Genomic DNA, 24,752 nt, shown 5'->3' on the forward strand with positions numbered 1-24,752 from the left:
ATCTTGCTGTTTGCACACAAAAATAAATTCTAGTTTTTCATTAATGACCAATAAGCATCTTGTTTCACCTAGTAATCTGCTTAGCAATGACTGGATTTTTTTTTAATTTTGTCACACGTCCTAATGTGCCTTCATTTAGTATATATCTGGATTACCTATGATTATGATTATTATTAAGATTATGTTTCAGTTGTGTTCTACCTGATCCTTCAGGTTTATTCCATTTAACAAAGTTTAATCATTCCAAGTCTTCTGGGGATCAGTTGCTTTATGTTGTATTTCACACCATGCACTGGAACCCAGAGGTTTCCAAAATTTCCCAAATTTGTCTCCTTTCTCTCAACAGAAAAGAAAAATACTCTTAGCAGCCTGAAGCTTTCTTGAGAAATTATCCTAATGATACATATGTGATGAAAATGTACAGAGAAGAAAAAGGAAGTGAAAAAAGTATGGGTGCTAAAACTCTATCATTCGTGTGAAATGATTGTTCAATGCACATAGCAAGAAATCCATAACACAGGGCAGAACTATTTGGATTCTTTTCCAGTTGGTTCCTAGCAGTGGTAAGCCTGATAGTGAGTTCCATTCATCCATCATCGCTACACTCTTTTGTTTAAACCTCTTTTATATACAAAATGTCACCTGTATACAAAACTCACAATCAAAATTGCATCCTAAGTGAAGCGTTTTAAAAGTGAATCACTTAAAAAATGTCACTAATTGAACTTTAGGGGGTTTAGTTCCCCCTAGTGGTGACTAAATAATCAGAATTCAGTGAAATTCATAAAGGTCTCAGAGAGCAGGTTCAAGTCATGTTAGAAATAACTTAACGATACCATCAATTTACAAATTATGAAACAAGACATCATAGTCTGTAAAGATTAAAAAGTTTGAAAATAGCAGAAAGAATTATTGTCAGACAGTGCTTTTGAAGAATAAATAGAATTATTTTAGCTTATTTGCTTCATTCAAGTTAAGACAATAAAAGATGTTTTAATATCACTATTTTAATATATTTGTTACTATATTATAAATGTTAAAATTATAGTAATAATAATTTTTAAATCACAGCAATAGATTTCTTTTGTTAAAAAAGAATGGGTACTAGATTGTCAAAAGTAAAATAATAGTATGTCAGTTTAATAAAAATAAACACTAGAACCTTTCTAAGACTTTGTTTTTCCAAACATGAACATAAAAATTTCACTGTCCTTAAGACTAAATGGCAAAATAATCAAAGAAATTCTAAAATGATTTTATAAAAATATTTGAGATTGTCAACTCTCATTTCTTCTTATTTTTCTGTTTTTTATAAAAACGTCTATTGGTACCATTTGGGGTAGATAGAGACTAGGAGAAGGTAATTGAAAATTGAATTTGATGAATTTTCTTACTGTCACAAATGATCTATAGATTTCATTATCACTTTATGAACTTAAATCCTCAGGCAATGGATTCTTGAAGACAGTATAGCTTAAACCTAAATATTTGAAATAAACATAACTATATTATTTTACATAACTGTGATACATTGAAGAAAAGGAGACAAAATCAGTACTGATTAACTAAGTGTAGTTATTGAGTTTTGTGCAAATATCATTAAAGTTATTTTTTATTTAGATTAGCATGTGCACCCAAAATTATTTTGAAGCTGTCTATACTTTGAGGAATTTCAACACTTCTGTTTGCATTGCTGTTTTCACCATCAAGACTCCACTTTTTTCTCCTTTGCCCGAATGGGATGTATTTTACTTTTGACCTGTCCGTACATGCTATATTGAGACCAAGACATGTTACATTGATATATTTTATAGAGATATAAAGGTAAAAAAATTAAGAGGAAAAAAATAAGAAACATAAAACCTTTATTTAAAAAAAATAATAATGTTTATTTATTTATTTTGAGAGAGAGAGAGAGCAAGGTAGGAGGAAAGAGAGAGGGAGAGAGAGAATCCCAAGCAGGCTCCACATTGTCAACACAGAGCCCAACGCGGGGCTCAATCTCATGAACTATGAGATCATGACTTGAGCAAAAATGAAGAGTTGGATGCTTAACGGAATGAGGGACCCAGTGCCCCTGTTTTAAAATGTGTTGTTTTATGTATGTAATGGTTGAAAAGTGGTGTTCAGCTATATATGTTACATTAGTTAAAAGATTTACTCTGAGGAAAACAAAAGACTTTGATTAGGAAGTGTAAGACTATTTTTATTTAATATTTATTTATTTTTGAGAGGGAGAGACAGAAACAGAGTGGGAGCAGGGGAGGGGCCTGGAGAGAGGGAGACACAGAATCTGAAGTAGGCTCTAGGCTCTGAGCTACCAACACAGAGCCCGTTGCTGGGTTAGAACTCAGGAACTATGAGATCATGACCTGAGCTGAAGTCAGATGCTTGACCAACTGAGTCACCCAGGCACCCCAGGACTATTATATTTGTAATTTTGATTGTGGTAAAGAGTATGTATTTTAGGAAGAGTACCTTAATACCTTAGTACTCTTATTTATTAATACTCTTATTATTTTAGTTTAGGAAGGCCATATTTTATGAGTAATCAAATAACCATCCAGACTTTTCAGTAGAAATTTATATCTGAAACATACAGGTAATTAATAAATTTTAAAAAATGAACTCAAGTTAATCAACTAGATTTTAAGAATCCTGAAATTAAATATCTACACCACTAAGAAAATTAGAGCATTTACCTCAAATAATCCTTATAAGTAGCTATGTTCTAAGTTGCATTTCCCAGTGTGATGGTATTTGGACATAGATCTTTGCAATATAGTTTTGCTAAGGTTATGAGCCTGGTGCCTTCCTGATGAGATTAGTACCTTTATAAGAAGGTACACCTGAGAGTTTGCTGTCTCTCTTTCTTCCTGCTATTATGAGAACATAGTAAGAAGATGCCATCTCAAAAGCCAGGAAGAGGATCTTTACTCGAAAGTAACCATGCTGGCACCTTTGATTTTGACTGCTAGCCTCCAGAACTGTGAGAAAATAAATGTCTGTTGTTTAAAACACCCAGCCTATGGTATTTTGTTATGGCAGCGCAAGCTGACTGAGACACTAATCCTTCATACCATCATTACATAACATTTAATTCTGTCTTGTTTCCTCAACTGGGTATATTTGGGTATATGTATATATTTGAAATCCAGGAAAACAATGGAGAAAAGGGGATTCCATTTTCCTTCCATTTGAAAAGAATCAAAAAATAGGCAAAACTTATGAAACAATACTTTTCAAAACACTAGATATCGCCAATGAACAACAACAACCCCTAAAGTACAGAAAATAAGGTAAGCATAAAAATCATCTTGAAAAAGTCTGACTCTTTCCAGAGGAAAGAAGAAAGAGGAAATATAGAGAAGAAGGCTGGCAGACTCCCTGACTTGAGAAGACAGAACTGAGAATTCAGGGAGAGCAAAATGACTACAGATTGCACACCAGAGCACCAGTATGGAGAGAATTCCACTAAGACAGAACTCCAGAAAGCTGCGGCAGACAATCTGGCAAATTTAATTGAGTATTAATAAGCATAGGCATGTAAGAAAACTAGCAGAGGGCAGGGGTAGAGGAACAGTGATGATTAGAAATGATAGTGATTGACCTTCACAACAAGCACAGTGCCATTTTCTACTAGCCACACCGAGAATCCCCATTATTCAAGGGCATTGAGCCAAAAACGTAGAAAGAGTCTACCTCAGTGGTGGGAAATAATAGCTTTACACTAAATGCTGTTATGGGCCCACATAACAAAACTTGAAAACCAGGCAAAAAATAATCAAATGATTTTCATGTAATTGAACTCCATCACAAAAAATAGCTCAAGGATATTTATAGGAATATGAAAATATGAAACACACAAAAAGTAGAATTTCTAATCTCAGGAATCTACTCAAAGATTACTTGAAATGTAAGAGGCATTTCTAAAATCCATAAATAAACTGACTCATAAATCTCGCAACTATTAGAATTAGCAGAAAAATGAAATATTTTAAAATACAATAAAATATAATTTAAGTTCCATATGTTCAAAATTAAGGTAACAAATATGTATGAATATATATTATGAAAGGATGTATTTCAGAAGGAAAGATTTGTGAGATTCATGATATAGTGATAAAAACTTTACCCTAAACAAATGTAGAAAGAAAACGAATTTGTTAAAGACTAATGTAAAACAGCCTTAAGCAATTTCCTTACAAGTAAATGCTGTTTCCATAAAATAATGAAGGGAGCAAAGAAAATAATACTTGAAGGAAAAAAAGGCAGAAATCTTTCTCATTTAATGAACACTATGACACCACAAAATCTCAATATACACCAAGCACAACAATCATGAAGAAAATTACAACTTAGAATTTCTTGTCCATAATCCACTGCAGGGAGGACCAATACAGGATAAACCTAGTAGACCTATATTTTCAAACCGCAAAAAACATGATAAAGTGAACATATTAAAAGCAATTAAACAAGTTAGGTACAGCAAAACAAAGATGTAAAAGACAACAGATTTTTAATCAAAAAATTTTCCAGTTATAAAACAGAAAAACAACTTTTTATTCATTTATTTATTTATTTACTTATTTATTATTTAATTTATATTTGAGAGAGCATGAGGGGGGATGAGGGGCGGGGGGACAGAGAGAGAGAGAGAGAGAGAGAGAGAGAGAGAGAGAGAGAGAATCCCAAGCAGATCCCACACTCAGCATGGAGCCCCACATGGGGCTCAATTCCAGGACCCTGGGATCATGACCTGATCTGAAATCTAGAGTTGGATGCCCAATCAACTGAACCACCCAGGCAGCCCAGAACAACTCCTTTAAATTGCTGATAGTTAACCAGTCAACTAAGAATTATATACCCAGACAAATTATTTTTCAAAGTATGAAGCCAAAACTAAGACTTTCTTTATAAATACAGTTATACTGATAAAGGGAGAGAGACAGTCACAAGTTGCCAATTTCATGAATAATACCACTAACATTTTTAAAAGGATAATAAAGATATATTACAAATAATTTTATGCCAGTGAAATCTACAACTTAGATTAAACTAACAAATTCCTTGAAAAATATAAACCACCAAAGGGCACTCAAAAAGAAAAATCTAAGAAATTTAATAGACTGATATTTATTAAAGAAATTGAATTAGTATATTAAAAATGTTAAAAGGAAATCTAGACTTTGATGTCTTCACTAGTAAAGTCTTCCAAATTTTGAAAAAGAAACCAAACAATTTACATACAAACTCTTCCATGAGGTTCTTTCCAGTGAAATAAAGGAAGGAAATGAATAAAGGACAAGCAAATTGGAAAAAAAAAAAAAAAGAAGCCTCAAGTATTTCTTCACAAAGAAATTGTCATCTATGTAGAGAATCTAATTGAAACTGTAAAGAGTTACTGTACTTAATACCTTAGTTTAAGAAGATCGCAAGTTATAAAAACAAATATAAAGAAAGTCAATTTGTATACTATCAACGAAAAATCAGAAAATTAAAACACTGGCATTTATGACAAGCAAAAAATTGAAGCTTTAGGGGCGTCTGGGCGGCTCAGTGGGCTAATCGGCTGACTTCCGCTCAGGTGATGATCTCAGGGTTCCTGAGTTCAAGCCCCGCGTTGGGCTCTGTGCTGAGAGCTCAGACCCTAGATCCTGCTTTGGATTATGTGTCTCCCTCTCTTTCTGCCCCTCCCCTGCTCATGCTGGCTCTCTCTCTCTCCCTCTCTCTCTCTCTCAAAAAATAAATTAAAAAAAGAAAACATTTAAAAAAATAAGAAGCTTTAAGGGTAAATCTGACCCAATCTATCAAATATCTGCACAACAAAAGCTGTAAAACAAAGGTGAGAATAATTAAAGAAGATCAACATAAAATGAGAGAACTACTCTGTTCACGGGTCACAAGATCAAATATGGTTAAGATGTCTATCCTCTACGAATTCATCTATAGGAGCAACATAATTCCAACGGAAACCTCAGCAAGGTTTTGCATTCAACTGACAAAGTAGGGGCGCCTGGGTGGCTCCCTCAGTTAAGTGTCGGACTCTTGATTTTGGCTCAGGTCATGATCTCATGGTTTGTGAGTTCGAGCCCTGCATCAGGCTCTGTGCTGATGGTGAGGAGCCTGTATGGAATTCTGTCTCCCTCTCTCTCTGTCCCTTCCCCTGCTACCTCTCTCTCAAAATAAATAAAATTAAAGAGAAAACTGACAAACTAAAATTAAAATGGAAATTCAAAGAACCCAGAGTTGGGGGAGCCTGGGTGGCGCAGTCGGTTAAGCGTCCGGCTTCAGCCAGGCCACGATCTCGCGGTCCGTGAGTTCGAGCCCCGCGTCAGGCTCTGGGCTGATGGCTCAGAGCCTGGAGCCTATTTCCGATTCTATGTCTCCCTCTCTCTGCCCCTCCCCTGTTCATGCTCTGTCTCTCTCTGTCCCAAAAATAAATAAACGTTGAACAAAAAAAAAAAAATTAAAAAAAAAAAAAAAACAAAAAACAAAGAACCCAGAGTAACCTGATCTATAATAAAAAAAAGAACAAATTAAGAAAACTAACAGTCTGATTATAAGACATTAAAAACCCACAATAAATAAGGTAATGTAATGTTGGCATGAAGATAAACAAATTGGTTAATGGCACATAATGGAGAGCCTAGAAATAGGTCTAATTATATATGTGCAGCTGATTTTTGACAAATGAGCCAACAAGTATTAGAAAAAGGCTATTTGCAATAAAGAGTACTAGAAAAAGAAATTGGGTTTATACCTTGCACCAAATACCAAAATCAGCTTAAAGTAGATCATAGACTTAAATAGAAAACCTATACCATAAACTACCTACAATAAAACATAAGACAAAACGTGATCTTGAGTAAAGCAGACATGCATAAGATAGGACATCAAAAGTATATACTGATATCTATCTTTATCTATTTACCTATCTATATAAGACATATGATAAAAGAATGAAAAGACAATTGATAAACTAGATAAATTATTTTCAAACCATATTTCTCAAAAATAGTTTGTTTTCAGAATACATATAAAAACCCCAGGCTCTGTAATAAGAAAACAGTCCAATTAATACTGGGGAATCCTTTAAATAGACATTTCACCAAAAAAGGTACGTGGAACCATATGATACTTGAAAATATGCTCAGCAACATTAGTCACTAGAGAAATATGAAAAAAACCCCACAACTAGATACTTTTTTACTCCCATTAAAATGGCAAAAATAAAAAAGACCAATCATACCAAGTGTTGACATGGATATAAAGGAACTTGAACTCTTATAGCTTGCTGGTGGGAATGTGTAATTGGACAATCACTTTGCAAAACAGTTAAACATACATTTACCATATGATGCAACCATTCTACTCCTTGACATTTAACCAAGAGAATAGAAAGCATAAGTTTGTACAAAGGCTCAATGAATGTTCATAGCAACTTCATTTGTCATAGCCAAATTCTGGAGACATAGAGACATAAATGTCTCTCAACAGACACAAGGTTTATAACCTCCCTGCCCCCCTCCCCGGCAACTGTGGCATATTCATACAATGCAATAATACTTGGCAATAAAAAAGAATAAATAAACTGTCGGTACATGCTCTGATATGGATAAACTGAAAGATAATTATGCTAAATGAAAATAGCTAGACAAAAAAAGTCACATGTTATATACTATTCTATTTGTAAAATTTCTAGGCATACAAAGTAATCTGTAATATCAGACCTCAGATAAAGACATGGAAGGCAGAGAGGCCTGTTGAGGAGGGATTACAAAATAGAAAGAGGGACTTTTCCAGAGAGTGGTAATGTCAACTACCTTGATTTTTCTGATGAATTCATACCATATGTTTCTTTCAAAGCATATTATATATATTTTTTACTCTAAACAGTCATAGATTTTATATGTCAATTCTGCCTGAATAATAAAGTTAAAATTATTTACACTTAAGCAAAAATATATTTGATAACCTTTAAACCTTTTTCTTCTATTATTTCACATTATTCTTACTTGTAATATTGTTTAATTAAGATCTCTTAGATCTCAGTCTTAAGAAACCAATATCTGCCTAACAATGATACACACATGTCACTAGTTAAAGATGTATTAAATTTTAAAAAATGCAAAAAATGTGGACTTCCAGAAAACAGTTATTTGTGATGTCAATTATCCTAAATTGAAGTGACAAAATATATGTACTAGAAGAGCAAACATCATTTGGGGTCTTTAAATATTAATTTGAACATAAAAAAAGAAAAAAAAACAAAAATATGATTGCTAATATCAAAGAAAAACTAATAATACTTTGTAATTGCGTCCAAGTGTAGATTTAATTTGTTAGGTTTTCAAGACAATGATTTATGCTTTTCTCCTACAATAAAAGCTAAAAGAAAAAGAGAAAATTGCACTTTTTAATCAAACTATGTGCACTAATCAATTCAAGCAATGCATATGGAAGTTCTTTTTATGCTGAAAATAAGTGTGCACAGAAGTTTATTTTCTGAATTACTTTTAAGAGTGCTAAACACATAGGTGTTTACTTTAAAAACAGTTATTGACTGGATTTGATAGATTACTAACTCTACACATGAATCCACAAGATTTGATAACATCGTCTACGTTTTAAGTTGATTGCTTTAACATTTTCTAATTATGTATTAATCTTTGAATTTAGTTTACAGGTTCAGGTGAAATTTAAAATGTGATGAATGGTGAAGCAAAATACTAACTAATCTCTAATTATACTCTTCTTTACTTGGATCCATTTTAACATCTGTAAAGCTTCATTAAATCTATGCTGTCATCTGTTCCTAGAGGCCCGACCATTGAGGGCTGATGATGTATAATTTATTAAGGGTTCAGTTAAGAACCTTTGATTCCCAAGTTCTGGCTTCTATTTTGTGCTGCTTTTTGGGAAAAGAAGGAGCTATTGCTTACTACATTAAAAATAGAAAAGTATCTTGAAAAATTTAATGACAGAAAAAACACAAAGTTGAGAAAGTGGAATTATAGACAGATATACATATTTAATCAAACAATGAAACTAACAATCATTATATATTTTCCCTGTATGTAAATCAATTTCAAAACAAATTGGAACAATTTCCAAAAATTTTATATTTTTTTAGTAAATCTTTATAGAATGGTTATTATATTTATTTATTTTTTTTACTTTTGAGATATTGGTGATAACAAAAAATGTTATAAATAAAGATATCTTGGGATGCCTGGATGCCTCAGCCAGTTGAGTGTAGGACTTTTGACTTTGGCTCAGGTCATGATCTTACAGTTTGCGAGTTTGAGCCCCACGTCGGGCTCTGAACTGACAGTGTGGAGCCTGCTTGGCTCTTTCTCTGCCCCTCTCCAACTCGTGGTGTGTGTGCATGTGTGTGCATGCTCTCTCTCAAAAATAAATAAAAATTAAAAAAAAAATAAAAAGACATCTTAACTGTGATGTTTATATGGGTCAGGTGTTGCATTATTAATTTATTAACTTCTCAACAAACCATGTTGTTGCTATTCTTGTTAGGTTTTTTGTTTCTTTTTGTAGATAACATTAAACTGTAATTATCTTAATGTTAATAGCTAATAAGTGCTAAGAACTGAGATTTGAACCCAGGTCTCAGGTCTCTGACACCAGAGACCATGTTCAGGCATATATTATCTGTCCCAAATTAGGGAAAAATGGTCTTGTCCCAAATTGTCTGCCCTGGCAGGCATTGTGTCTGTCCCAAAACCTAAAGAGAAGCTTTGATGGAGTGCCTGAACATGAAGTGAGTGCGAGTGATATGTGCTTATTAATGTCCTGGCCAAGAGGGATTTGGAGATGAAGACTTACTTGATGGCAGAAATGAGTTCCTGTCTCCACAGAAGTCACCATTCTCAGCACCACAGAGACACGTTTACGTATTTCAAAATATATACCTCATGTTTATTCTGAGGCCATGCTTAAACTCTCAGTAAATATTTGTTACCTAAATCTGATTTGTGAAAAATTAGTCAGCGAGAAGGTGAAGCAATGAAAGCAACAGATTTATTCAAGGATCTACTTAGGACACACAGGGTGCATTCCATATGTTAGAACTGTCTCAAGTGCAAGCCCTAACTATAAAGGCACCTGGTAAATCTACACCCTGTTTGGGTCAATTCCCAGCATTATAACTATACTAAGGAATACCAGTGGAAAATTCCATTCTACTTATAATCTCAATTTAAGTTATGACCGTTTTGGTATATGTGTTTTATCTACAAATTTTAGTTAACTTTTGTTTCAAATACCATATACAAAGAAAATTTCTTGTAAACAATTTAGCATAAAGTTCTAAAAAATAACGATATTTTCTTACATAATGACAAATATGACATCATTTGTAATTAATAAAATTATTATTTATTATCATGTAAAACTTTGTCTAAATAGAAATAGCTCTGTCTCCAAATATATGTTTACAGTTTTGTTGTTCAAAGAGAATCCTAACAGAGTCCAAAATTGAACTTGAGATGGTCTCTTAAACTTTTAAGAAAATACAATTTAACATTAAGTAAATAGCTGAATAAATAAGCAATCTTAAATGAAATAAATGATCATGACACAAACTCAGTAATTATGTTTAACATTATAATCTAAAACTTCATTTCAGAAAAGTTTCAGTTCCAGGAGGATTTTGGAAACATCCCCTCCACCCCCACCTCTAACTATCAGATCAAGAGCCTGAGGCCCAGAAAAGGTATGTTAATTACTCAAGATGATCCACCTAATAGGGGTCAAACTACCAGTAAAGCTTAGCCCTGTGGACCCTCATTGAAGATTTCTGACACTATTCAGCTGAAATTTTATCACCAGTGATTGAAGTATGGGGCACTATATAGTATTAAGATATTTTGCTCAGAACATAAATATCCCATTTAAGACAATTTCAACATATGATTGAGAACATAACTAAATATAATCTACCATAAATGACTGGCAACATACTATCTAATAACAGCTTCTATTGAGGGGTGCTGAATTTTATTTTTGAAATTTTATTTTTCATGATTTAATTTAAAGTAAAAGAAGACTTTTCAGAATCAGGCCATCAATCAAATCTTTGTTGTTGTTGTTGTTGTTGTTGTTAAAAAGGATCTCTGATATGGTTATGAGATACTCAATTGTCCCAATGAGACAATCCACTTCAGACTAGCTTCATCATTTACATAGTGGAAAAGAATAGTCAGAAGATAATCAAATAAATTGCCTACCTCTACAATGATCAGAAAATCTCAATATTGATAGTTTTAAGAAATATTGGTAGGATTTTATGTGTTGGACCAGGCGAACATGAAAATAATAAAGTTATGACAAATACATACAAATGTTGTTTCTTGACACTTCATTATTTTCAAAACTTCTGCAATAAGAAAAAATGATTGAATGTATTTGAATTGTAATGTCTTTACATAATGTACTATGCTATTTATCAAATAAACTTTGTCTTTGTCACTTGTAAGGCAGTTTTATCTCCACCCAACATTTAAAATCATACATCAGTGGAATGAATGAAGAACCTGGTTAATTTCCCATATCAAGGCCAAAAAAAAAAAAAGAGAGAGAGATAACTCTTTTTTTTTTTTTTTAATTTACTTAGTCTTTAAACAACAGATTTAATGTCTGAGTATGACTGCATTAAGCAACAGTTTGACAGGAAGCCTCAAAACTTAAAGATCTTATGTTTTGGCTTGGTATTGCATCAGTGGATTTACTGGTGCCCAGGAGTTACATTAAATCAGAACTAAATGGCCATTTGTTAGTAGATATGTCTTCAGCTCGGCACAATGGCTTTTCTTGTCCTTGTAGAGCAGGCTTAATAAATAAAACCTACACTCATGCTAAAATCGGTCCCAAACTTTATTTTACCTTCTTATAAAACAATCTGGAAACACCATTTTTGCAGTAATATTGAAATAGATGACATTCTTCTGTAGTATATTCTAGCTTAAAACAAGTGAAGCTATATCAAAAGAGGTTCTAAAACATTTTTATATGCCCATATATATTCCTGGATTTGAATCCCAAAACAAATGTGCCCAGAAACAATTTATTTTTCTGAGCTAAAATAGAAACCACAGCAATGGGGAAGATAAAAAGAATAGATCCTCAACAGGCCAGTCATGATAAAAGAGAAAGTTCCAAAATTATATCCAGAAAACCAAAGCATGAATGTCCACCTGATCCAGACTGAGTTGTTTAATATACCACCTTAAGAAAAAGGGGATATTAATACTTATCTTAGAACATTGAAAACACTCAGCAAGATGACAAAAGTACATTGCAGTGCCTCGCACAGCACCTGATATTGTAATTATGCAAAAAAACAAAAACAAACAAACAAACAAAAAACCTCATGACATTGAATAGCATGATTTGAGATAGATCACAAGCCCGTATTTAAACATTCCCCACAACACATAAAAACACATCACAGAGGCTCCTGTGTAGCTAGCTCCATTTATTAAGCATCTGATTCTTGATTTCTGCTCAGGTCATGATCTCATGGTTTGTGGGATCTAGCCCCACTTGGGGCTCTGCACTGTCAGTGTGGAGCCTCTTTGAGATTCTCTTCCTCCCTTTTTCTCTGCCCCTCCCCCACGCGTAGGTGCTCTTGCTCCCTCAAAATACATAAACGTTAAAAAAAATCACATATAAAGCACATTGGAAACCTGATGGCCCTATTGTAGAACAGACATTCTCAGTATTTGAGTTATCACTTGATTCTGCATCTTAATGGCAATATGAAATCAAAGTTCAGAAGGGAGTAAAAGGTCATTCATAAATCAACCACAAATGTTATCATCACTTCTGGTTGACAGATGACAAGAGCTTAAGAAAAGAAGCGCTTGGTCATATTTATATATATATATATATATTTTTTTTAACGTTTATTTATTTTTTTGGGACAGAGAGAGACAGAGCATGAACGGGGGAGGGGCAGAGAGAGAGGGAGACACAGAATCGGAAACGCTCCAGGCTCTGAGCCATCAGCCCAGAGCCCGACGCGGGGCTCGAACTCACGGACCGCGAGATCGTGACCTGGCTGAAGTCGGACGCTTAACCGACTGCGCCACCCAGGCGCCCCTTTTTTTTTTTTTAAATTTTGTTTTTTTTAATTTTTTTTTTAGCTTGGTCATATTTAGATGTTGTGGTGATTGTGATTGTCCTGTAGCCAGAGAATGACTACCAACATTTAAGAAAGGTAAACAGCAGTATATGGAATTATGAACAATGTCCATAGGTTCACAGTAGTGGTGTTAAATATAAAAGGTGGTAGGTAGGGCCAAAGGACAGGTGCTTACTACATAGATTGGCCTTGAGTTAATTCTATAAAATATCAAATTAGAGACATAGCAGTTAAGTTAGGAGATGTGCATAGAGGCCATATTGTGCGTTTATAAATCTGCCTTATAAGAATTCCCTCTCATATTCCACAAACTTTATTCAGGTGACTATTCATTATTTGTGCAGACCAATTATCACATACTGTAATTAGGAAACCACTTGCAAACACAGCTGTGCTTTCCAAACGCTCCACTTTTCAGTATGATTTTCTTCCTATCCCTTTGTTGTTCTTATTTCTTTAAAACCCCTTTTAGTCACAGATCTATTAAGAATTTGATGAAAGGTATGTAAACTCTCGACAGAAAACAATGTATAAAGAAACAAAAGATTGTGCACATGCTTTTGAAATAGAATTCTAGTCTTTTACTTGACGGAAAGCAGAAGTAACAATGTGAAGCAGATAATCATGAATCCAGAATTAGAAAGAAACCAATAATTCAAAATACCAGACTACCTCAACCATGGCACATCTGTGTGAACAAAACTCTATGCGGAACACCCCTATATCCCTGATGGTCAAGAGCAAAGGGCTGGTGTTAGAAGGACCCAAAACCAATCTAGGTTTAATTTCCTCATCAATAAAATGGAGATAATAAAATTGTATTTTTCTAAATATTAAATGCAATTATGTATTCCAATCCCTTAGTAACTGGCTTAGAGAGAGCATATAGTAATTTACATGCATAAAGTGAAAATATCCAGCATTTGGGAATTTTTCTTGAATTAAGGAAATACCACATGGTGGGTTAACCAAACTAACTCTATACCTGGAAGCTCAGCTCTTTTTCTTGAGCTCACTTCAGCCCCTGACATTTTTCCTGCTTTCTCCTTATTTCCTCGTCCAGTGGAGCCCTGCCCATTACAGCCCATGCCTTCACCTCAGTGCCTTCCCAAACATCCAGCCTAACAATTTATTCACATAACATACTAGTTCATGCTAATGAGTTGACTCAAGATGTTCCTTCCTCACCTCTCACCAAACCTCTGTTCTGATGCTTCTTTGTGTGTTTTAGGAGACACAGTCTATTAAACTCACGCTTCTCCAGTTTTATTCAATTCAGTTAATGTTTACTAATCTGTCCTATGCTAAGTAATGTGCAAATGTTTACCCGCAGGGAGGCAGAAAGGTGGAATATAAATTCAAAAAGTTAAGGGTACTCTCTTCAATACAGTCAGTTAAAGACAGTTGTGAAGATAGCAGATTCTGTAAGAAGGAACTGGCATACTGTCAGAGGTGGGTCAAAGATACGTTTTTTGGGAAAAGGAAAATTCTAGTAGTTGAAGTCCCAGTATGTAGGCTTTATGACTTCACAATAATAGCTAGAGGCTGGTAGATAATTGGTAAAAGGAACAAATAATTTTAATTAAAATCAAAAGTAAAATATTTAGAAACAGAATGAGAAAATTTGCAATGAACTCAAACAGATATTATACTTCAAAAGATTCATTTATTTTTATTGACTAGATGATTCTTTCACTTTATCTTCTGAAAAATATAATTATTTATCTATAAACATACACCAAATACTTTCTCTTTGGTTTAAGTAAATTAAACTATAAAAACGCGTGATCACTGGGGCTCTTGGGTGGCTCAGTCAGTTGAGCGTCCGACTTCAGCTCAGGTCACGATCTCATAGTTCATGGGTTCAAGCCCATGGCAGGCTCTGTGCTGACAGCTCAAAGCCTGGAGCCTGCTTCAGATTCTGTGTCTCCCTCTCTCTCTGTCCTTCCCCTGCTCGTTCTCTCTCTCTCTCTCAAAAATAAAATAAAAATATTTAAATGTGTGGTCACTGAATGATAAAATGTATATGAGGTTTTTTTTTTTTTTTCAAGTTAAAACTTTTGGTGAGATTTTAAATATTGAACTGATAGATTCCATTCTGACTGTATGAAGGTTATTTCTTCAATGAGACATGTTTCAAATAGATGACACCATTAAGTAAGAAAAAGGGGTAAGTAGTTGACTGTAAGTAACATAAATAATGTCATTCATCAACAAATGTACAAGAAATATGGAAGTACACAATCGTGTTCTTCCTTATAAACTGCCAGCCTGATTCTACTCCCAGAAGATAGAAGATGCTTATAAATCTACTGGTTACATGACGAAAGAACAGCGTTCATCTGAGAGATTTGAGCACAAACTCTCTTTGCCATGAACTCTAACGTCCAAGAAGTGGCAGCAGAAGCGATGAAATGTTGAGGGCCACTTTTCGAGCACTGTAGTCCCTGACGTTCTTTTTTAGGATTGCTTCTTTTTGAAACATAAAACACACATCTCAACATTGGCAACTACAAATCTGAGTTTTTATCTGTGCAAACTAAACACACATGAGCATCAATCCCAGTGACCTTTTGCAGGTAGAGACCCCGGGCCTATTGTTTGGCCTCTTATGATGACATTTTACTCCTCTGTGCTTAAGAATGTAAGTGGAAGCAAATGTTGACCTTCATATAATCACATGGTATCTTTGTTTTAACTACCATTTTATTTTATTTTTAAATAGCGATGTGCTTTAATTCAGAGTAACAGATGAAGAGGTATGTCACTATTTACAATTGAAAATTATTTCCTGTTTCTGTGTATAACTTAAACTGCACTTATAAAGTATTCAGAATCACCATTAGAAATGAAATTATAGAGCAGTTATAACATTCAGGCAGTTGAAATAATTATCAAAAGAGAAAGAATAAAAAGTCTCATAAAGTAAGGGTACTAACTAATCTAAATTGGATTCTCAGTTTTACATCACAGAAGCTGAGTTGTGAATGTAGGTAAGTGAATCATGTTAACCAAACTTCTAAAACATTGATTTATACACCAGAATGTTTTGTTTTATAACTGTGAATACGGGGTGTATATTTCTAGTTACCAAAATGAGTCAATTTGTTTTCTATAACACTATCATCTCAAATCTGAGATATCAAAAAACAAACAAACAGAATTATAAGTAGTTATGTATGTGTGAAGTCAGGACAAAGATAGTTTAACAGTTTTACCTGCTATTTGAGCCCATCTATGGTAAAGCTAGAAGAAGTTTTAAGGGCAATGCTAATCAGAAATAGCAGCTGAATAAATACTTAAACGATTTTTTAAAATTTTTAAATGTGTATTTACTTTTGAAAAGGAGAGAAACAGTGCATGCATGAGCAGGAGAGGGGCAGAGGGAGGGAGACACAGTATCTGAAACAGTCTCCAGGCTCTGAGCTGTCAGCAAAGAGCCCGACACGGGGCTGGTCCTCAAGAACTGCGAGATCATGACCTGAGCCAAAATTGAACGCTTAACCGACTGAGCCACCCAGACATCCCAATACTTAAAAGATCTTACAACCCACTTCCAATATGTGTTATTACTCAACAAAATCTTCTATTATTAGAACACTTCCATATAACAAACATGTTTTCATTACAGACTAAATTGTTATTAATTACACCACAATTGTTGCTGCTTTTCCCTACAGGTATATGTTAAATCTCTCAGAAGATTGAAGAAGAAACTTAAGTGTAATCACAAATGTGAATCACTTTATGTTTGTTTGTTTGTTTGTTTTTTTATGCTTCAGAAGCTTTTCATAAGTGGTTAATCTTACCTACTCTATGTTAAATGCTTTTATTTTTAGTTTCTGATATAATTTTTTTTGTTGTCTTAAGTTTTGTTTTTTTAATGTTTATTTATTTATTTTGAGAGAAAGAGAGAGGAGAGCAGGTCAGGGACACAGAGGGAGTTAGAGAATCCCAAGCAGCCTCTGCACTGTCATCTCAGAGCCAGACACAGGACTCAATCTCATGAACCATGAGATCTTGACCTGAGCCTAAACCAATAGGAGGATGCTTTCCTGACAGCCACCCAGGCATCCCTTTAGGTTTATTTAAATTCAAATTAGTTAACCTATAGTGTCTGTCTAGAGTCGTATAAAAATCATGCCAGTTTGATTTTATCCACAGTTCTTCTGGAAAGTTATAATCATATGTATATCATAAGGTAATTTTGAGGAGTAGATAAGTTTACAAACACCAGTAACTTACTGAGTGCACTCAATATTATCCATATGTACTATGTAGTCATATTAATGAAAAAAGACTTATATAGTCTATTATATGCTGCCATGTAGAAATTTATACAATTTATTTGATTTCTTTATATGATCATATGAAGAATCCTTATTAGACTAAGAAAGATTGATGGAAACAAATGAACAAAATCTAGTATTGGGAAAGTACAGCAGAGGCATCATAGTTTTATCTCATATAAATTATGTGAAATAGCATTTATTGAAATTTATAGGATAGAAATATATTAGTACTCACATTTCGAGAAAAGGGAAGGGTAAATATTAAATATTTTCATCCAGTAAACATGTGTTATGCGACTTTCACACAATTATGAAAAATAATCATAACCTTGAAAATCATATGAGGTAGATTTTGAGTATCAATATGTATAAATTATGTACTCACATTCATTTCATCTAAAAACAGAGAAAATGTTTGATTGTTTATCCAAGTGAATAATTTCTCAAAATTATGAAATATATATTAACTATTTTATAACTTACAGTGCAGAGTTTGTGGTTCTACTCCATTACACATTCAACAGGCAGAACTTGAATCCTACTCCACAGACAATTCAAACATTAATTTAAAATGGACATAAGCCAGGACACCTGGGTGGCTCTGTCACATAGCGTTCAATTTGGCTCAAGTCATGGTCTCACAGTTGATGAGCTTGAGCCCCGAGTCAGGCGCTGTGCTGACAGCTCAGAGCCTGGAGCCTACTTTGGATTCTGTGTCTCCCTGTCTCTCTGCTTCTCCCCCACTCAGGCTCGGGCTCTCTCTTTCTTGCAAAAATAAATAAACATTAAATAATAATAATAATCTAAAAATAAATAATAAATAAAATGGACATGTGCCTTGCTGAAAATCATGTTTCTCAAAAAATTTTGATGAGAGATGTCCTGGTATAAGTTATAGAAGGCAAGTGGAATATGAACATTCTTCCAAAATGTAAGCTCTTTATGAAGGACCCTTGCTGGTTGGAAACGGGAGATGGAAAAGAAAGAAAGAAAGAAAGAAAGAAAGAAAGAAAGAAAGAAAGAAAGAAAGAAAGAAAGAAAGAAAGAAAGAAAGAAAGAAAGGAAGGAAGGAAGGAAGGAAGGAAGGAAGGAAGGAAGGAAGGAAGGAAGAAAAAAGGATGTAGATGAAGAAGAAAATTATAAATATATACAATGTGTGGAAATTTTTTCCTTTTTAAAGGATATTAACCTCTATATTAAAGTCTATCTTGATTCATTCAATTCAAATATTATCTTGATATTTAAATGCTTAAATGTTATATTTTATAATATATTTTCCAGAATAACTTGTAAGACTCAAAATGTAACTGAGATTTAACATAGAATCAATGTAAAGATATAATTAAAGTTTAATTGGCAAAGAAAGTCAGTGTAAAATCTCTTCTTCCAGCTCTCTTTTCTCCTTTTTGTTTTTTTTTTTCTTTTTCATATAAGTTGCAATAATGTGTAAATCTGAAAAAGACTTAGATGAAATTCACTTGATTAACATAATCATATTCCCCCTCTTTACACTGGATAGATCTATGTTTAAATCTGACCTAAAGTCATGGAAATTTGGACTAATACTAAAAGTCTAATTAAGCACATGGGGCCCCTGGGTGACTCAATCGGTTAAGCCTCTGAATCTTGACTTTGGCCTGGGTCATGACCTCATGGTTCGTGAGTTTGAGCCCTGTTTTGGGCTCTGTGCTGAAGGTGTGGAACCTGCTTTGATTCCCTCTCCCTCCCTCTCTCTTTGCCTGTCCCCTGCTTGCTCTCTCTCTCTCAAAATAAATAAATAAACTTCAGAGAAAAAAAAAAGCATTATCTTATAAGATGATAAAATTTGAGAGATCCTACTGGCTGTCACATAAGGCTTCCCTAAAGTGTGCTAGGGATTTTAGCTGTCACATGCAACAGAAATGATTCAGTGATTCACAAGTACCTACAATTTTTTTTTAATTTTTTAATGTTTATTTATTTTTGAGAGACAGAGAGAGACAGAGCACGAGTGGGGAAGGAACAGAGAGAAAGGGAAACACAGAATCTGAAGCAGGCTCCAGGCTCTGAGCTGTCAGCACAGAGCTCGATTTAGGGCTCAAACTCACGGGCCCTGTGATCATGACCTGAGCCAAAATTGGCGATTAACGGAAGGAGCCACCCAGGCGCCCCTCAAGTACCTACAATTTTAAGGATGGTACTGTAAAATATAAACACAATAACCAATTTAATAATAAATTATGTATTCATATTTCAATTTTCAAAGGTATTTATGTTTAATTACATCCTGGGGAATGAAAATTGATATAAACTTTTGCACACAAACACACCCACTCACACTAACCCACTGTTTTTCCTGAAATGATGAATATGCTCATGATGATAAGTAGTCTTATTTAGTTAGAATAAAGTAACTTATTTATTATTAAATTAATTAAGCTGTGTATGCCACAAAGCCTTTCAAACATTGTCTCTATATCTTGTTTGTGTGTGTGTGTGTGTATGTGTGTGTGTGGTTTGTTTTAGTCCCACATGGTTTTGCACCCAAAAAGACATTTTCAAGAACAAAGTTGCATGCACTACAAATAAATTCCGAATCTACGTGATAGGAAATCTCACCCTTGGCAAGAGTTTCCAACATGATCAAGGGTTTAGGGTCCTTAAAGGGTATTCAGGGCACATCAGGAGGTGGGGATGAGGCAGCAGGTATCTAACACTTGAAAACTGTGTTGCCCTATGTCCTCGTTTGATTTGAGTGGAACACAATCTGCTTTTGATTTTGTTTGTTTTTATTTTCTATATATTAACACAAGATTAGATCTGTATTTAGAGTTCTCTTTCTAAAATAGCAAGTACGTCACATAAAACAATAGAATATGACTGAAAGCATTGAGTGTTCTAATAGATCAGCATTTTTAAACCTTTCCATTAATATAAAAGAGCAGGATTGAAACAGACATGCGCACTTACCAAAGAAGCCAGGCAGTTGTACAGAATGTGTGTGATGAACTGTACTTTATGCAAAATAAACTAATATACTACTTTTGATTTCATAGCTTGTATCCTAACATTTCATCTTTTCATAAGAAATTTAACTATTCAAGAAGGAGTTCGTCATAATGCAAGGCAGTTTTAGATCAGATGCCATTCATTAGTCAGTCACCAAAATTGTAGAAGGTGTAGTTTTATCTACTATTTATGAAATTTTCCAGTATCTATACCTGTTACTTATTATTCGAATAGAGTTATCATTGTAAACCTTATCTATCAAACAAACACAGATAAATGATAGAATAGCCAGAAACAGTTAAATCTCAAGACTCTGACATTTAAAGATGTCATAAAACACAAATTCAGAGTTCATTGGGAAAGAGATCTGCATCTGGTGACAAGCCCAAACAATTAATGAAACAATCTGACTTCTCTACGTGTATATATTTCAAGCACACCCATATACAAAATTACATTATTAAAAATTTTTTTTCTGTTTATTTATTATTGAGAGACAGAGAGAGATAGAGCATGAGCAGGGGAGGGGCAGAGAGAGGAGGAGACACAGAATCCGAAGCAGGCTCCAGGCTCCAAGCTGTCCGCACAGAGCCCGATGTGGGGCTTGAACTCACAAACTGTGAGATGATGATCTGAGACGAAGTCAGACGCTCAACTGACTGAGCCACCCAGGTGCCCCCCAAATTATATTTAAAAATAGGTTTTTAAATAGTTTCTTAAAATATGGAAACCTAGCCATATATTCATTGAGAACTCTTTTGAGCTTTCACCTTCTTAAAAGAAAATTTAGAAAAACACTTAACAAAAGTCAGCCAAATGTCAATGCACCTTTGCTGGTTCTATGACATTTGAAATGTGTGCCTATGAGAAAGAGTTCCAAAATTCCTTAGAGAAAATAGGAGATAGACAATAGTTTGTTTTAAAGAGAGATTTTTAAAACAAAGAAGAGAATTGCTAAGTCAACCCTCTGAATACATCAGGATAGCTATAAAGTTTTTTAAGAGAAACAGTATGACAACAATTTTGACATTTCTATAACATTTTTATATAACGAAATAATACAAAAAATTTACCTTATAAGTCACTTCATGACTGTTTGGTGATATATTTTCTTATATACTACTGTGATTGTGTCCTGAAAGAAAAAAAATGAAAACTATTCAATATTCATATCCTATAAGTCATGCATAGTTATAAATAATACAAAGCACAATTATTACACATTTTTCCATACCAATCAAGAATCCAACTCATGAAAACATCATGGAGAAAGATGCACTTTTTGAAAAGTTAAAATATTGAGGGGCTTAAATTGCCAGATTTTTTTTTTTTGTTTTTAATTTAATTAATTAATTAATTAATTTACGCTTTTAGAGCATAGCCTTTTGAGAGAGAGATCCCTATTAGAATCTCAACTCTGTAAAAAAATATTTTTTTTAATTGTTTAAGGTTTATTTATTTTTGAGAGAGAGAGTCAGAGCGGGAGGGTGGGATGGGAAGAAAGAGAGAGAGAGAGAGAGAGAAGCCCAGAATCTGAAGCAGTCTCAGGCTTTGAGCTGTCAACACAGAGTCTAATGCCGTGGTCAAACTCATGAACTATGAGATCATGATCTGAGCCGAAGTCGGACACTTAACTGAATGAGCCAACCAGGGGTCCCTCAACTCTCTAAAACATTTTTTTTTTAATTAAAAAAAAAATAGGACACTGGGTGGCTGAGTTGATTAAGCCTCCTCCTTCGGCTCAGGTCATAATCTCAAGGGTCATGAGTGCAAGCCCCCCATCTGGCTCTGTGCTGACAGTGTAGAGCCCACTTCAGATGCTCTGTCCCCTTCTCTCTCTGCCTGTCCCCTGCTCTCTCTCTCTCTCTCTCTCTCTCTCTCTCTCTCTCAAAAAATAAACAAATAAACATTTTTTCTTATAGTTAACTAAAATTGCCTTAACAAAGTAGGTAAGTGACAATGTGGTTTGCTGTGATCTCTACTTTCTAAAATTGATCAAAATGACATTTAGAAAATCAAACAGAATCCTCAAATACTTCAGGAATAAGTTAACAGGAATAGATTATTCATTCACCAGTGATTTACTGAGTACCTATTAGGTACCAAACTCTATTATTCATATTGGGGAGACAGCAGGGAACCAAGCAGCTGGTCATCTGCCCTCATGGAGAGTAAAATATATGCAGAACTAAGTAAATATGTATTGTATGTTAGATCATCAAAAGTGCTAAAAAAGAAAAGTAGACTGGAAGGGATCATGAATTATTTGTATCAAGATCTATGGATCTATCAAAGCAAAAAGTCCCAAAGTCCTTTAGAATATGTACTGCTCAGAGGCTTCACTCTCCCTAGGCGACCTACTCGAACATTCTCATGATTATACTCTGGAACTCTGATCTTTTCAATATGGCTTCTCCTAAAATTAGAGTAAGTGGAACCCAATGAGATTGATTTCTAAGTTTGGTTTTAGGAACTAGTTATGATACAATGTTCAGGTGCCTTGTTACCAGGGACTAGAATCACTCATTAACAGTGCAGGATGTATGGAAACACTGTAACTCATGCGTGCATGATTTGTGTTCAGGATCAACAAGAATTTCCAAGGAACAGTTTTTTGTTTTTTTTTGTTTTTTTTTTTGGGACAGAGAGAGACAGAGCATGAACGGGGGAGGGGCAGAGAGAGAGAGAGACACAGAATCGGAAACAGGCTCCAGGCTCTGAGCCATCAGCCCAGAGCCTGACGCGGGGCTCGAACTCACGGACCGCGAGATCGTGACCTGGCTGAAGTCGGACGCTCAACCGACTGCGCCACCCAGGCGCCCCCAAGGAACAGTTTTTAAGAATTGTATTAGAGTTTTCTACTAGAGGGAAGCTCATATGTGGGCAAAAAGGGACCTATTTATGTCGAACTTACATGTTTTGCTAAAGTTAACATAGCCCTATTGGAAATGAGGCCCAAAGCATATGACTGATCAGTTCATCTCAGCTCCATTGCTAGCATAGAAAAAGCAGCTATCTCTTTCATGTGTATGGCCTAATGCAAATACTGGCTCTAATTGTCACACTGCCCCCAGCCCCCCCCCCCCAATTTAACTGCTTAAAATCCGGCAAAAGAGTATGAATTTATAAGTGTTTTTAGCATATTGCAAACTACTGCATCAACCAGGAGATTTCACCAATGAATAAAACCCCATATTCTGTGCCACATACATTTATTCACATTTAAGGGAAAAAGTCATTTAAACACCTTTTGGAAAAGAGTTATTATATTTCCCCCTATTAAAAAAATATTTCACTTTCTAATTAAATCATACTGTCTTGTCTCTGTTTCAGCTATTTCTATGTACCTAATATATTAAATGCAACAGTTCTTTTAAGTGACAATTTCAGTAAGGATTCATTTGCATTTCTTAGCTCTCCCTACTCCTTTGATATAATTTTGTCAAATTCTATTGTTTTAGAGCAGTTTAGGGTTCACAGCAACACCAAAGGGAAGGTGGAGATTTCCCGTATATCACGTATCCACACACATTCATAGCCCCGTTATCAACATCTCCCACCAAAGTGGTACATTTGTTGAAATTTATGAACCTACATTGGCACATTACAATCACCCAAAGCCCGTAATTTACATACAGCTCACCCTTGGCATTGTATATTCTATGGGTTTGGACTAATGTTTGACATGCATCCATCATGACCGTACCATAGCCCCAACTAATTCATTTTCCTTCTTGTGAAAGCCAGCTAACCCAGACCTGGACCCCTGATTTAGAGAAACTATGAGATAACAAATAGATGTTTTAACACACTTTGTTCGTGGTAATTTGCTCATAGCAATAGAAAACTGATAAAACTACCCTCAAAGTGATATTAGGAATCAGTACATTTCTAATTCAGCTTTTTGACTTATATTGTTAAATGTAAATGCATTTATTTCAACAACTCCAAAAGATTTTATCCCATCTGGATTATCCTTTTGAGGATGTTAATAATTAACAATAGAACATTGTTTTCAATTTAAGATATTTTTAAATGTGCTTTTCACATTTAAAATAGGAAAAACATTTTCTTTTTCAGAAAAACAAAATGAGTTGAATAGAGCATTCTCTATATAAAAATAAGGGCAATTTACTCAGAAATGCCTTTCTAGTCCATATGCATTGATCATTATAATTCATCCTTTACTTTAATGTAGAAATGAACTATATTCCATAAATAGAGTTTTCTAAAGAAAAACAGTCATATTCTGTGCTCTTGGGTTTGTACCTCCCAACATGACAATGATAAAACCCAACATTTTGAAC

At 34.3% G+C, this 24,752-nt stretch overlaps 1 protein-coding gene across 4 annotated transcripts in view; it reads right to left on the reverse strand.

The window, feature by feature from the left end:
• Nucleotides 1-24,752, reverse strand: part of CDH18 (cadherin 18) — a 1,017,877-nt gene that overhangs the window by 703,590 nt on the left and 289,535 nt on the right. For all 4 annotated transcript variants that reach the window (XM_086676364.1, XM_086676366.1, XM_086676367.1 and 1 more), the window contains one exon: nucleotides 21,519-21,580. The gene's annotated coding sequence lies outside the window, so the exon portion shown is untranslated. The remainder of the gene's footprint in view (nucleotides 1-21,518; nucleotides 21,581-24,752) is intronic.

This window comes from Puma concolor, chromosome A1 (genome assembly GCF_028749965.1).
Source record: "Puma concolor isolate L17-30 chromosome A1, mPumCon1.1.hap2, whole genome shotgun sequence".
In the NCBI taxonomy this organism is placed as follows: domain Eukaryota; kingdom Metazoa; phylum Chordata; class Mammalia; order Carnivora; family Felidae; genus Puma; species Puma concolor.